Consider the following 12,014-nt stretch of genomic DNA (forward strand, 5'->3'; position numbering starts at 1 on the left):
CCATCATAACTGACTTTCAGCTGTGTGCACTAGTGCATGTATGTGTGCATGTGTGTGTGTGTCATGGTGAAAAAAATGTGGCATATAAAAAATTTTTTTCCAATTTTTTTGTGTGGTTTATGCTATAGTCAGTTTTGATAAATTAAAAGAAAAATTATGCAAACGCTCTACTTGAAGGGTGCTGCAAATGAGTCCCTGTTGTCAAAGTCTCTCCACTCTGTCAGCTTGGTCTCTCGAAGCCTGAGGGTGGTACAGGCTCAGTAACTTTCCCCCTTAACATTTTACACAATTATGCTTGCTCCAATTTAACTCCATTGCTCCAATCACTAGGCCACCCAAGAGCAGCAGGGAGGGGCCACCCTCAGAGCCAACTGGGCAGAGAATCCTTTTCACTCTTTGTGGTAACAGTTTGTCTGAGAAGATGCTACCCTCAGCTTTTTCTTCCTACATCCTGCCACCCCCTCAAGGCTGATGCCACCTGCATCTCTGTTCCTCAAATCCTGAGGCCTTAGCAATCTTGAGTAACTTCGTGCGGTGGAAGTGATGTGCTGGCCTCGAGTCTGACTCTAAAGGCCTGGAAGTTTCTGTCTCCTGGTTTCATCACCCTGGGCTTTGACTCTGGGATAGTCCACTTCATGGAGCATGAGAGTGAGTGAGAGGAGAGAGAGGGAGAGGGAGAGGAAAACAGAGAGGGAGAGGGAGAGAGAGAGAGGAGAGAGGGGGGAGTGGAAAAGAGAGAGGGAGACGGAGAGAGAGGAGGAGGAGGGGAAGGAGGGAGGGAGAGAGAGAGGGGGGGAGTGGAAAAGAGAGAGGGAGGAGAGGGAGAGGAGGAAGAGGAGGAGGAGGGGAGGGAGGGAGAGAGAGAGAGGAAAAGAGAGAGGGAGAGGAGGAAGGAACACAAAATGCATGAGTGCTTATCTGAGAGCGTGTCCGAGTGTGATCAAATAGAGGACATCAAAGAGTTGGGATCAAGAGACAAACGTGAGACTTACTAAACAGGAATTGGGTCTAAAACTTCAGACCTTCTGTGGCAGGAAGACAAGAACTCGGACAGATGCGAGGGTAGTGTTTTGGAGAAGGGCTAGGTTGGCGACATTTGTTGGAGGAAGGAGCTTGTAAGGAATGGGAACCCAGCATGGTGCGCCCTAAGCACCGCTTAAGTTCGCTCTTGTAAAACCTAGCGGCTGGCACTGGCCCCGGTCCCTTCATTGGAGACATGGAGTTCACTGTGAACTCCACGGGTCCTGCCAAGTTGCACAGAGGTCACTTTGCCAACGAGCCTGGCTTTAATTGTTGTTTTGGAGAGGTCCCAGCAACACCACTGCTTTAGCACACTTCTCCACGACACGACAGGACAGCCTGTGGCACAGGGTGCCGTGGGGAAGTCTGAGCGGTGGGAAATGGTCTTTGCTCAGTCTTCCCTCTCTCGTTGTCTGTCCTTCTCTGTTTCGGACATTTCTCCCGTCCTCCTCCAGGATCCAGGTGAGGGCCTCTAACTACTCAGACCATCACTGGTGCAAATTTCTATTTATTATCCTATTTACATTGAGGTATAAAAAATGAGTGCCAAGGATAGACTAAGATTGCTTTGCCAAGAGCAGTATTTAGCTTGGATATGAAAATGTAAAATTGTAAAATTACAATTCATCCAGTGCATAGCTCAGATCTGCTTCTGCTCTCCTGTGCAGTCTCACAGGTATCTGAAGGGTAGTGATCTCCTCCTCTCCCTCGTCCTCCTTCTGCCTTTCCCTCTCCCCCTCCTTCTCACAGGGTAAGGAGTGCCATCTTTAGGATAACTTTCTTTCTCTATGCCTGTAGGTACTTAAAGTGTGTTCCCCTAAAGTAGAGACAATACTGACTCTTTAGAAACCCACTTTGGTCTGTGATTTCCATGCAGCTGCCAGTGAGCAGCTTCCATATAGACTCTGTTCCCCTCAGATGTGCACAATGACAAAGCCCCTAACAGGCTGGCGTTTGGAGATGGTGCTGGGAGTTAGCATTCCATGAGGTCACCAAGGATGGGTTCAGTGCCCTGATAAGCAAAGGTACCAGAAAACCTATTTTTTCTCCACTCGTGAGCACCAAGGAAGGACCATGTGCACTCACAGCCTGAAAGGAAGCCCTCACCAGCCTCCAAACATGTCAGCATCCTATTTTGGACCGCCATCCCCCAAACAGGGAAGAAATAAGTGTGTGCTGTTTAAGCCACCCGGATGACATCTTGTTATGGTGGACTGGTCAGATGAGACACGCACCTTCAGGTACCGGCTAGGCTCTCAGCACTTCACACACACGCACACACACACACACACACACACACACACACACACACACACACACACACACACTTGTGTGGCTCCATAAGGGGCTGGTCGTTTGTTATGAGGTATATAGTCTCATAGAACCTCCCATCTACTGAGTCCTGACACTGGTCCAGGCCCTCACTGCTTGGCACCCATCTCTCATGCCGTGTCTCTGACCGTTGGTAAATGCTACTATCCTGACTTGAAGCACAGAGATGGCTCCAGATGCCTAAAATAATGTGTTCAGGTCTCTATGTGAGAAGGACACCCAGGGGCAATAAACCCAGGGCAGTGTGAATCTGCCATCTTTCTTTTATATTGGAATGGAGGAGCAGCACGGCCACCCTGAGTCATCCACCTGAGATTTCTTTTTGTCCCAGTATTTCCCAGCTGTCTCACTGCTCTCCCAGCATTTCACGCCACCTTTCTTTCTTTTAGTGCCCACCAGACACTTTTCCTGGAGCAGAGCCCTGGGCACCTTCATCAAGACCTGCCTGTCCCCCCATGCCTGCCCCTCACGATCCTCTGTGCTTCAGTCATGAAGTCTCTGAACTGGTCCACGGGGCTGATGGTGGTTTCTTTATAGGTCTGATCTTTCCATGGACACAAAAGATTACAGGGACAGAGCTGGTCAACTGTTTACTGTTTCTTCCCCTTTTTCTCTACAACAGTGGAGACTGAGTTGCCCTGGGCACATGACCATGTTTCCCAGCCTGCCTTTGGCCTCCTTTGCAGCAATGTGGATGGAGCAGAAGTGAAATGTGCAAGTCTAGCTTGTGTCTTAAAAGTGAGGAGCAGGAAAAGAAACAAAACCAAAACCAAACACCACCACCACCACCACCACCACCACCACCACCACCACCACCACCACCACCACCACCACCACCACCACCACGTCAACCATAAAGTCAAAACGAGGAGTGTGACCTCTCCTTCCATTCTTGGGATAAGGACCACCCCAGGGGTTGGTGGAATGATAAGGCTGGAGGCCCCTGGGTCCCTGCCCACATGGGGAGTCTACACTGGGTCCCTGCCCACATGGGGAGTGTACACTGGGTCCCTGCCCACATGGGGAGTGTACACTGGGCCCCTGCCCACATGGGGAGTCTACACTGGGTCCCTGCCCACATGGGGAGTCTACACTGGGCCCCTGCCCACATGGGGAGTCTACACTGGGTCCCTGCCCACATGGGGAGTCTACACTGGGCCCCTGCCCACATGGGGAGTCTACACTGGGCCCCTGCCCACATGGGGAGTCTACACTGAGCACCCTGTTTGGATTAATTATTTTGAGCTTTTGCTGGATCACTGACAACCCAAAATTATATAATTTCAGAAAGACAATCCTAAAGAAAATGTTTTATTACAAAGAAGAGGCCATAGCATTAGGCATCTGGGGGCTACAGCAGGCTCTCAAAGTGACATTCTGGGGTTAGGCAAAGCTTTGGGGGTGCCTCCTAATTTTGACTAGGTAACTGGACGTCCAGCTGTTCTCAGGTGAGGCTCACTGTGATCCCGGCTTCCTCCTAAACCGAGACCAACGGCAGACAGCTCTCCAGAACCCTGTAGGCTCTCAGATGACAGCTGCAATTGCATGGTTGGAGGAATGGAAAATTTATAGCACCAAGAATCTGGGATTCATTTAGGAGCATTAATTTAAATTATCCAACCTCAAAATTGTTTTCAGGCCTCCACTAGGCTCCAATCTCCTTCCTTGTTATGAAATTGTGCACAGCCGAGCCTGCAGCGCCCTGGTACTGACCAGCCTCATTTCTGTGGTTCGAGAGACACCTCACCAGTTCTGTGATGCCCAGGCTGGGCCGGGCTGATGTTCTGTATGACCCGGGGAGAAATCACTCATTACACTCCTGATTAAATCACAGAAAGAATCTTTAAAAGCAAGACCTGCCTTAAACCTACTAGAAAGGGGCTGTAAGGGACAATAAACAATCTTGATAGTTACTAAATTAAAAACAATTTGGGCGGCCGTGGATGGGTAGTAGAGCTTAAGCCTGGGGCCATGGGTATGCTAGACAAGGGCGCTATTGCTGAGCTGGGTGCCCAGCCCTAACCAATCTTATTTGTCGGTAAGGACCGGACTCAGGAAGAGACTTGGCTAGTGCCTACTGCACCAAAGAAACGCCACTTGTCTGTATCATGACACAGGCTCACGTCAGGCCTGGCATACATGGTTTCAGAATAAGGAAGGATATTGGAGCCTACTGGAGGCCTGAACACAATGAGACTGGGTGACTTAAATGAATGTGCCTAAATGGGTGGCATTGCCTGGTCCTGCCTGGTTGTACAAGGCCTTTCCTGGAGGGCAGACGTCAATGTGGGTGTCTGTCCAGGCTGTGGCTATTCCACTCACCTCTCTACTTTCCCATGTTTTCTCATCACTGTTTTGGCTCCCACGTTTTCCTCTTCCAATGAACTGAGATCTTAGGGACAAGAGTGGCCTGTGTGTACTCCTGCCTTTATGGTCAACTCTGTGGCCTTCTTCAAATGATTGGCCTTTCATGGGTCTCTGACTCACAAGAGATAGAGCTGGGCCTTATGGGGCCTTTCTTAGAGACTGGCCCTGGAGTGAATTCAGCCATGAACTCGAATAACCCCGAGACTCCTGGGAGAGGAAAGGTGACCTCATGCTTAGTAAGACCAAGGTTGCTCAGCCTTGGAGGACCCCACCGTGAATGGGAGTGGTTTGGATCACTGTCCCTTCTGAGGCTGTGGTCACTGATCCCTCCCATTTAACTAAGGAAGAGGTTTCTGAGGCTGACAGATGTGGCTGGGTAGGAGGCAGAGGAATGTGGCTGTGGGACAGGGTGAGTGAGGAGTGATGGTCTTGGACCCAGATGCCTTGTCTGCTTGTGGCCGCCGCCATTCCCACCTGGTGTCTTGTGTTTTCTAGTGCCCCCCTCTTTCAAAGCTCAGCACTTTGTCGTAGTCTGTGGTCTTGAAGAAGCTTTGGAACAGTACCAGGCTCCTCCCCGTGTTCAGTTAGTAGGCTGACCGAGGGAGCTAAGGATGTTGTAGCACTGCAGAGGGACAGACTCACCTCTGTGTGTCTCTGCTCAGCTCATGTCCCATTTCCATCCCGTCTCCTCATATCTCATTGTTTATGAGGTGTGCAGCCTTCTCTATCTCTGCTTCCAGTATTCCACCCGGGCAGCAGAGCTGCCAGACTAAGGCTGAAACTTCTGAAAGAGTGAGCCACGGCAAACTTCCTCTTTTAAGGTATTTTCCTCAGGTGTTTTGTCACAACAATGAAAGCAGGCATGCTTTTGGGTGTGGTGGAGCCTCAGACCTCTTGTCTTGAGATCTGACACCTTGTCCTGGGTCCCACACATACGGTGAGTTCAGATTGACTCTAAGTCTGACAGTTAAAAATTGAGGAGTCCTTTAGGTCTTCACACTGAGGTGTTCTAAGATTCGGGAATGTTAGCAAGAAGTCCCTAGACATGGCCACTGGCCAGTGAAGGATGATCAGAGTAATTATCTATCCTTTCAAGGCCATGCCATGAGCTTGGAGGACTGTCACGTCGAGCGATGGTGGAGGCTGGTGGAAAGGGACTTGGGGGTGGAACAGGCTAAGAGATGAAGGTACAGAGAGTACTGCAGGCTGGTTGGGTGGTTAGCACACAGTTGGAGCCATCTTGTGGGCCTGGTAAAGTGATGTTTTTAAAGGGGCCAGCAGCCCCAGGCATATGCTCTGGGGAATGGAGAAACAGCTATGAGGGATCGGAACTAGGTGCTGCTCTGAGCGTTGCCGCACAGCCGTCAGCACATCCTGTAGTCCCGAGTGCTTGTGCAGAGCACCCAAGCTAATGGGGGAGCAGTGGGCACTTGGATGCAGAACAAGTCAGGTTTGTGGGTTCAGGATGCAGCTCTCAGGGAGGGAAAGTCATATAACTGCTTCTTTAATAGGCACAATCTGAATCCTGATGGGAGTCGGCGATCTCTTATGTGCACGGGGCAGAGGTCAGTCTCACGTGACTTCTTCAGTTGCTCTCTACAGTGATTTTTTTGAGACTGGGCTTCTCATAGAACCTGGAGTTTGCTGACTCAGCGGGGTTGGCTGTCCAGGTAGCCTCAGGGATCTGCCTGTTTCTGCATCCTCAGTACTGGGTGTGCACTACCACGATTGGTAAATAAGCCAGCAAACACCCATGTTCTGGAAGTCAGGCCATGGCAAGTACTTTACTGACTACGCCCAAGGGTGATACTTCTAATGGGAATAAAGGGACAATCTCCAAAGACTGCAGGCATTGAACAACATACCTTTTGAGGAGATCCTAGCTTATTTTTAGGATAATTAATTGTATTTACTTTTGGCTTGTTAATGCCAGAGATAACCTGGAGGGTACTGACACAGACCATCCATGAAGGATTGCTGACACAGTAGCCTGATCTCATCACCTCCCTTGCTACACAGAGACAAAGACCTGTCCACTCTGTCACAGCAGACGACAGCCGTAGTGACCGTGGGTGGGACAGGGTGGAGGTAGGGACACTCGATATTCATGTGCCAGGGTCTAAGCTCACTGGGGCATGGAGTATGGGTTTTGCCCCCTTAATACCAACAGCAATGAGTCTGAGAACACCTGCCTGCTCCAGGCTAACAACTCATCGATGATCTTTAGCCCCTTCCTCACAGCCTTGTTGATTTTTAGATGGGTTTTTACCCCACATTTCAGTTTGGTTACTCTGATTACAACACATAATAAAAATGTTGAACATTTTTTCTTTTAGAAAAGTCTTAAATATTAAACTATTTTTTTTTCTGTGTCACAGTGCTTACTGTGATGTTTCACTAGGCTGTGGCCCCTGTCTAAACTGGCTTGGTCAGTGACCTCTCTGGATCAGCCTCATGGACAAGACTTTGAATCGTTGTGGTGTCTCCCCTGTGTAGCATTGCTAGTGCCTCTGTCTGTGTAATTGTAAAGGGTAGAACTCTGGCTCTCCAGGCTGGTAACTTAGTAGGAAGGAGAACCAAACAAAAGAGGAATGTGTGGAGGGAGCAGCACATCCCGCAGAGGAACCTAATGTTGCTTGAACAAGAGGAGCTAGTTCTGAGGAGGACATTGTTCTGTTAATGCTTACATGGTTGGGTACACGGACTGCGGACATCTTTCCCTGATATCCTTGAACCTTTGAAGTGACTCAAGTCCTGGGCCATGTTGCAGCTCTACAGGGACCAGATGCCAGTTGCCAGCTGCCCTATGTGAAAGACAGCTTTCCTCTCCTCTCCCCTGCCCCTCTCCCTTCCAGACATCCTCTTCTGTAGCTGGCCTTGATCCACTAGCCAAGGATGGCTCTGAACCTCTGATCTTCTGCTTCGACCTCTTGAGAGCTGAGATCACGAGTGTGTGCTACAAGCTTTGGTTTATGTGGTGTTGGAGATGGAATCGGGGCCTCCTGAATACTACACAGGCACTTTACCAACTGAGTATGTCTCAACCCCTAGAGTCCTTTTCTTGGTTCTCCACAGGGTCTCCAGCTGTGCAGTATGCTAATAGAGTTGGGCTCTTTTTGAAAGTTAGTCACAAAGACTTCCTTGGATTCCACAAGTGGACGCCCCCTTTCCATCACGTCTGAGCACGAGCATAGCACCAGTTGTAAAAAGTGACCGTGAGTGGTAAGTTAAGCAAAATTCAGTCTTGTGGAAGGTTCTGGATTATGCAAAAGTAGAACAAGTCTCATTCATTCCAGAGCTCAGTCTGTCCTCCTGAACAAGGATCCTCTGTCTCTACACAGGGCATCACCCTGTTCAGAAGCCTAGGACCTGACTCTACCCATTTCTTCACTGTGACCAACCTTACAGTGGTCTGTCTCCCCCTGATCCCCACTCTGGCTTTTGGGAACCCTGGTTGATCCTAGAGTAGCCTCCGAAATAGTCTCTGGGGAAAAGAACACGTGCTAGGGTTGTCTCATTGTAACTGGAGAGCTGTCACCATTGTTGCAGAGAGCAAGCAGACATAACCTTACAGTGAGGACACATGGGGACAGTGATGGCCGTCACACAGAAGTTAACATCTGGGAAACCAACGTCTGTTCAAGACCACTGAAGAAACAGTGAACATGGAATCTTGGCCCTGTCTGCCAAAGGCATTACCTCACAGTGTTCTGTCACTGGGTGAAGAGCTCATAAACCAAATGAAGACTGAGCTTCATACCAAACTTCTGAGTCCATCCTCATGGAAGCCTCTCAGCAAGGAGAAGGGCCAGAGCCCAGAGAAGGGCTAAATCAGTGTCGAGATCTGAGTGTCTCCGTGAGACCTAGCTGCAGGGTGAGACCTAGCTGCAGGGTGAAAGCAGACACGATCATTGCAGAGAACCCTGCACACCCTCGTGTGACCAGTGCCCTACATCCCCTCGCTTGGTCTGGAACATCCTTCCATCCACCAGGGTCTAACTCCGTCATCAACTGTCTGGATCTAAAGCCGCAACTGTAAGCCCATTTCTTCTTCCTTCTGTCTCTTTAAATGAGCACTTCTTTCATCAAATAAAAGTGACTAAGGGCATCAGAACATTTATGGAGGGAGGAGAAGAGAAAGCCCTATGTTCACTGCTCCGCTGTGGCTAATGCTTGGAAAACCCATATCTGTCCCACAGTTCTCTGGGCCCCTCATTCCAGATGGTAGAGTGAGAATCAGGATACTCCACCCCCAGGGGAAAATCATTGACTCCTTGAAGATGTCTCTTCTTGATCAACTGATCAATAACCAGAACTAAGAACTCACTTTTGTTTTAGTTGTAGATTCTCATTTTGCTCCTACATTAAATTTGGAGCTGTGAGAGCTGGAGAGATGGCTTAGCTAAGATCCCTCACTGCTCCTCCAGAGGACCCAAGTTCGATTCCCAACACCTGTATGATGACCCACACCATTCTGCATTCAATTCCAGGGTATCCGATGCCCTCCTTTGGCCTCTGTGGGCACCAGGCATGTGCATGGTGTACAGACATGCATGCAGGAAAAATACCCATGCATATAAAAGAATGAGTCACCTGTCACACAGACATGTGGTGTTGCTTTACGTGACATTTGACTACATTTCAGGTGCACACAATTGCACACCTGCCTTTGAAAGGTTTGAGGGTCTCAACAGGAAGTGGCTGTTTTCCTCCACTCTGGTTCTTTAGTCAGAGGGACCATGAGTAGGCCTTGGTCCACAGGCTGCTGTTATGAGCCGGTCTAAGCCTCGTAATCCTGCAAAGAATGTCTACCTACATGCTCCCACTTCTTGGTGAATAAATATTTCCCAAGCCTTTTCTGTGACATTCATGAATGTCTACTCATTTTGTGGGTGTTCACATGGGTTAAGTCTATGTCCAAGTGTGACCTCTGGAGGCTAGAGGTCAATGTGTGGTGTCTTCCCCTTTTTCTGTCCACCTTATTTTTGAGACGGTCTCTCGCTGTATTTGGAGCTGGCTAATTCAGCTAACTGTATCTGGACTCTCTGGCTACAGAGCCCCAGTGAGTCTCTTGTTTCCTCACAGCCTGGAGTGTTCACACCGCTGCCGTGCTTTGGCTGCTAGGGCTCCAGATCTCCTGTGTGTGCACCAAACACTTTACCGACCGAGCGTCTCACAACCTCGTTTCAATTGTTTAAGTGGTGCTTTACTCAATGGGCCTTCCCTTTACCAAGGCAGGTCTCATGAACTATGCCTGGTATATATCAAGTAAAATCACACTTTATATTTGCAACAACAGTGGTCTCCCTGTGTGATATAGGAGAGGAATCAGTGGTATACAGGGATCATCAGGGGTCAACTGCTCCATTCTTTAGTCTCACAGTTAGCTGTGACAGGCTCCCAACAATCCCTGTTCATCCCCATTCAGAAGACAATGGAACAATGGGCACTGTTATTGGCCCACGCCAGGAGAGTGGCTGCATTGCACACATTCATTCTAAGGTGCACACTTAAGTCAATATATGGAATGCACATTCTCAAAAAGAAGAAAACATTCATGCTTGTTTTAAGAACAATGTCTCTGGGCCTTTGCAATGTCTCACTGGGTGAGCACGCTTGCTGCCAAGCCTGATGGCTAGACCTCATCTCTGGAATCTCTGCAGTAGAAAGAAAAAATCAACTCCTGCAGATTGTCCTCTGACCTCCACAGGCTGCTGTATTGCATGTGTGTTAGTACACACACACACACACACACACACACACCACACAATACACACACACCACACACACACCACACACAATACACATACCACACACACACACCACACACACACACACACCACACACACTACACACACACTACACACAATACACACACACCACACACACACCACACACAATACACACACACCACACACACACCACACACACCACACACATACACACACACACACCACACACAATACACACACACCACACACAATACACACGCACCACACACACACTACACACACACCACACACATACACACACACACACACCACACACCACACACAATACACACACACCACACACACCACACACAATACACACACACCACACACAATACACACACACCACACACACCACACTACACACAATATACACACAAACACAAACACACACACACAATACACACACCCACACCCCCCCCAGACCACACAATACACACACACCACACACAATACACACACACCACACACAACACACACACACACACACACACACACACACACACACACACACACACACACACTACATAGATGTTAAAGGAACAGTGGCCCCGATATGGAGTTACCATGTGCTACAAAGAATCCCATTTGCAATCTGTCGTTTTGCTAGTACCAGAGATTTCACAGCAGTAATTTTCATTGCATGGACCACACATGGGAAGACTCGGTAACCATTTTGTCTGTCTATACCCTGCTCATGTCCCTCTCCTCCAGGTACCGATGGTAGCGTTTGGTTAATGAGAAAGGACTTCCAGAGGATGATGTTCCAGACCAAGTGTGTATTCTTTCCCAGGAAACCTGAGGCTGGAAACAGCCTTGCCTCAAGACCCTCCTGTATGTCTGAGTTGAGCCATCAAGAGAGTAGTTTAGACGCAGTCTGAAGGTTTCTCTGAGGCTATGGCACTCATATGGCACTCATATGGCATTATGGGGGGGATCTATATAAGGATATTTGTTAATTTTGGATGCCTGTTCAATAGGCAAAACAATAACACCCACATGAAACAGAAAAGAGACTTCATTAGGTGGCATTTATGAGCCAAGGTTCTAACTCTAGGTTTAATAAAATGCAAACAGATACTGTTTATAGTTTGAGTCAGCTTCTTTCCAACAAAAATTTCCTTCTAGGGTCTGACTTTTATTTCCAAGAGTCAAAAAAGCCTTTTCAGAAAAAACGTACAGGGTTGGGCTGGTGAGATGCTCAGTGGGTCAGGACATTTGCTACAGAGAGTGGTGACCTGAATTTGACCCCTCTGGTAGAAGAAGGGGACCGACTCCCACAGGTTGTCCTCTGGCCTCCACTTGGCTCTGAGGCATGTGTGCACCCTGCCCTTAAATAAACACACACACACCAGGATGCTTCCAGAAGGGCTCAAGGCACCAGACAAAGAAATCCTGTAGTGGAGTCTGTGGTGAGGTTACACCTGTCTTGGCAACTCTGGCCTCGGCTGCAAGCAGGGCTGGCTTTGAACTCCCATGTTGATGACACTTGACTATAGGGTGCCTGCCACATGGGAGCATGGC

At 48.9% G+C, this 12,014-nt stretch overlaps 1 protein-coding gene and 1 long non-coding RNA gene across 3 annotated transcripts in view; one reads left to right on the forward strand and one right to left on the reverse strand.

Moving 5' to 3' along the window:
* The window catches only part of Antxr1 (ANTXR cell adhesion molecule 1), a 185,892-nt gene that overhangs the window by 11,898 nt on the left and 161,980 nt on the right, over window positions 1-12,014 (reverse strand).
* Window positions 1,293-11,571, forward strand: LOC147994946 (uncharacterized). 2 transcript variants are annotated; one of them, XR_015686779.1, is made up of 3 exons: window positions 1,293-1,482; window positions 7,795-7,941; window positions 8,269-11,571. It is a non-coding gene; the product is annotated as an uncharacterized LOC147994946 (long non-coding RNA). The 2 variants fall into 2 exon arrangements; XR_015686780.1 differs by lacking the exon at window positions 1,293-1,482 and adding an exon at window positions 5,056-5,128.

The sequence above is a fragment of the Rattus norvegicus genome, chromosome 4, assembly GCF_021556685.1.
Source record: "Rattus norvegicus strain SHRSP/BbbUtx chromosome 4, alternate assembly SHRSP_T2T, whole genome shotgun sequence".
NCBI lineage: Eukaryota > Metazoa > Chordata > Mammalia > Rodentia > Muridae > Rattus > Rattus norvegicus.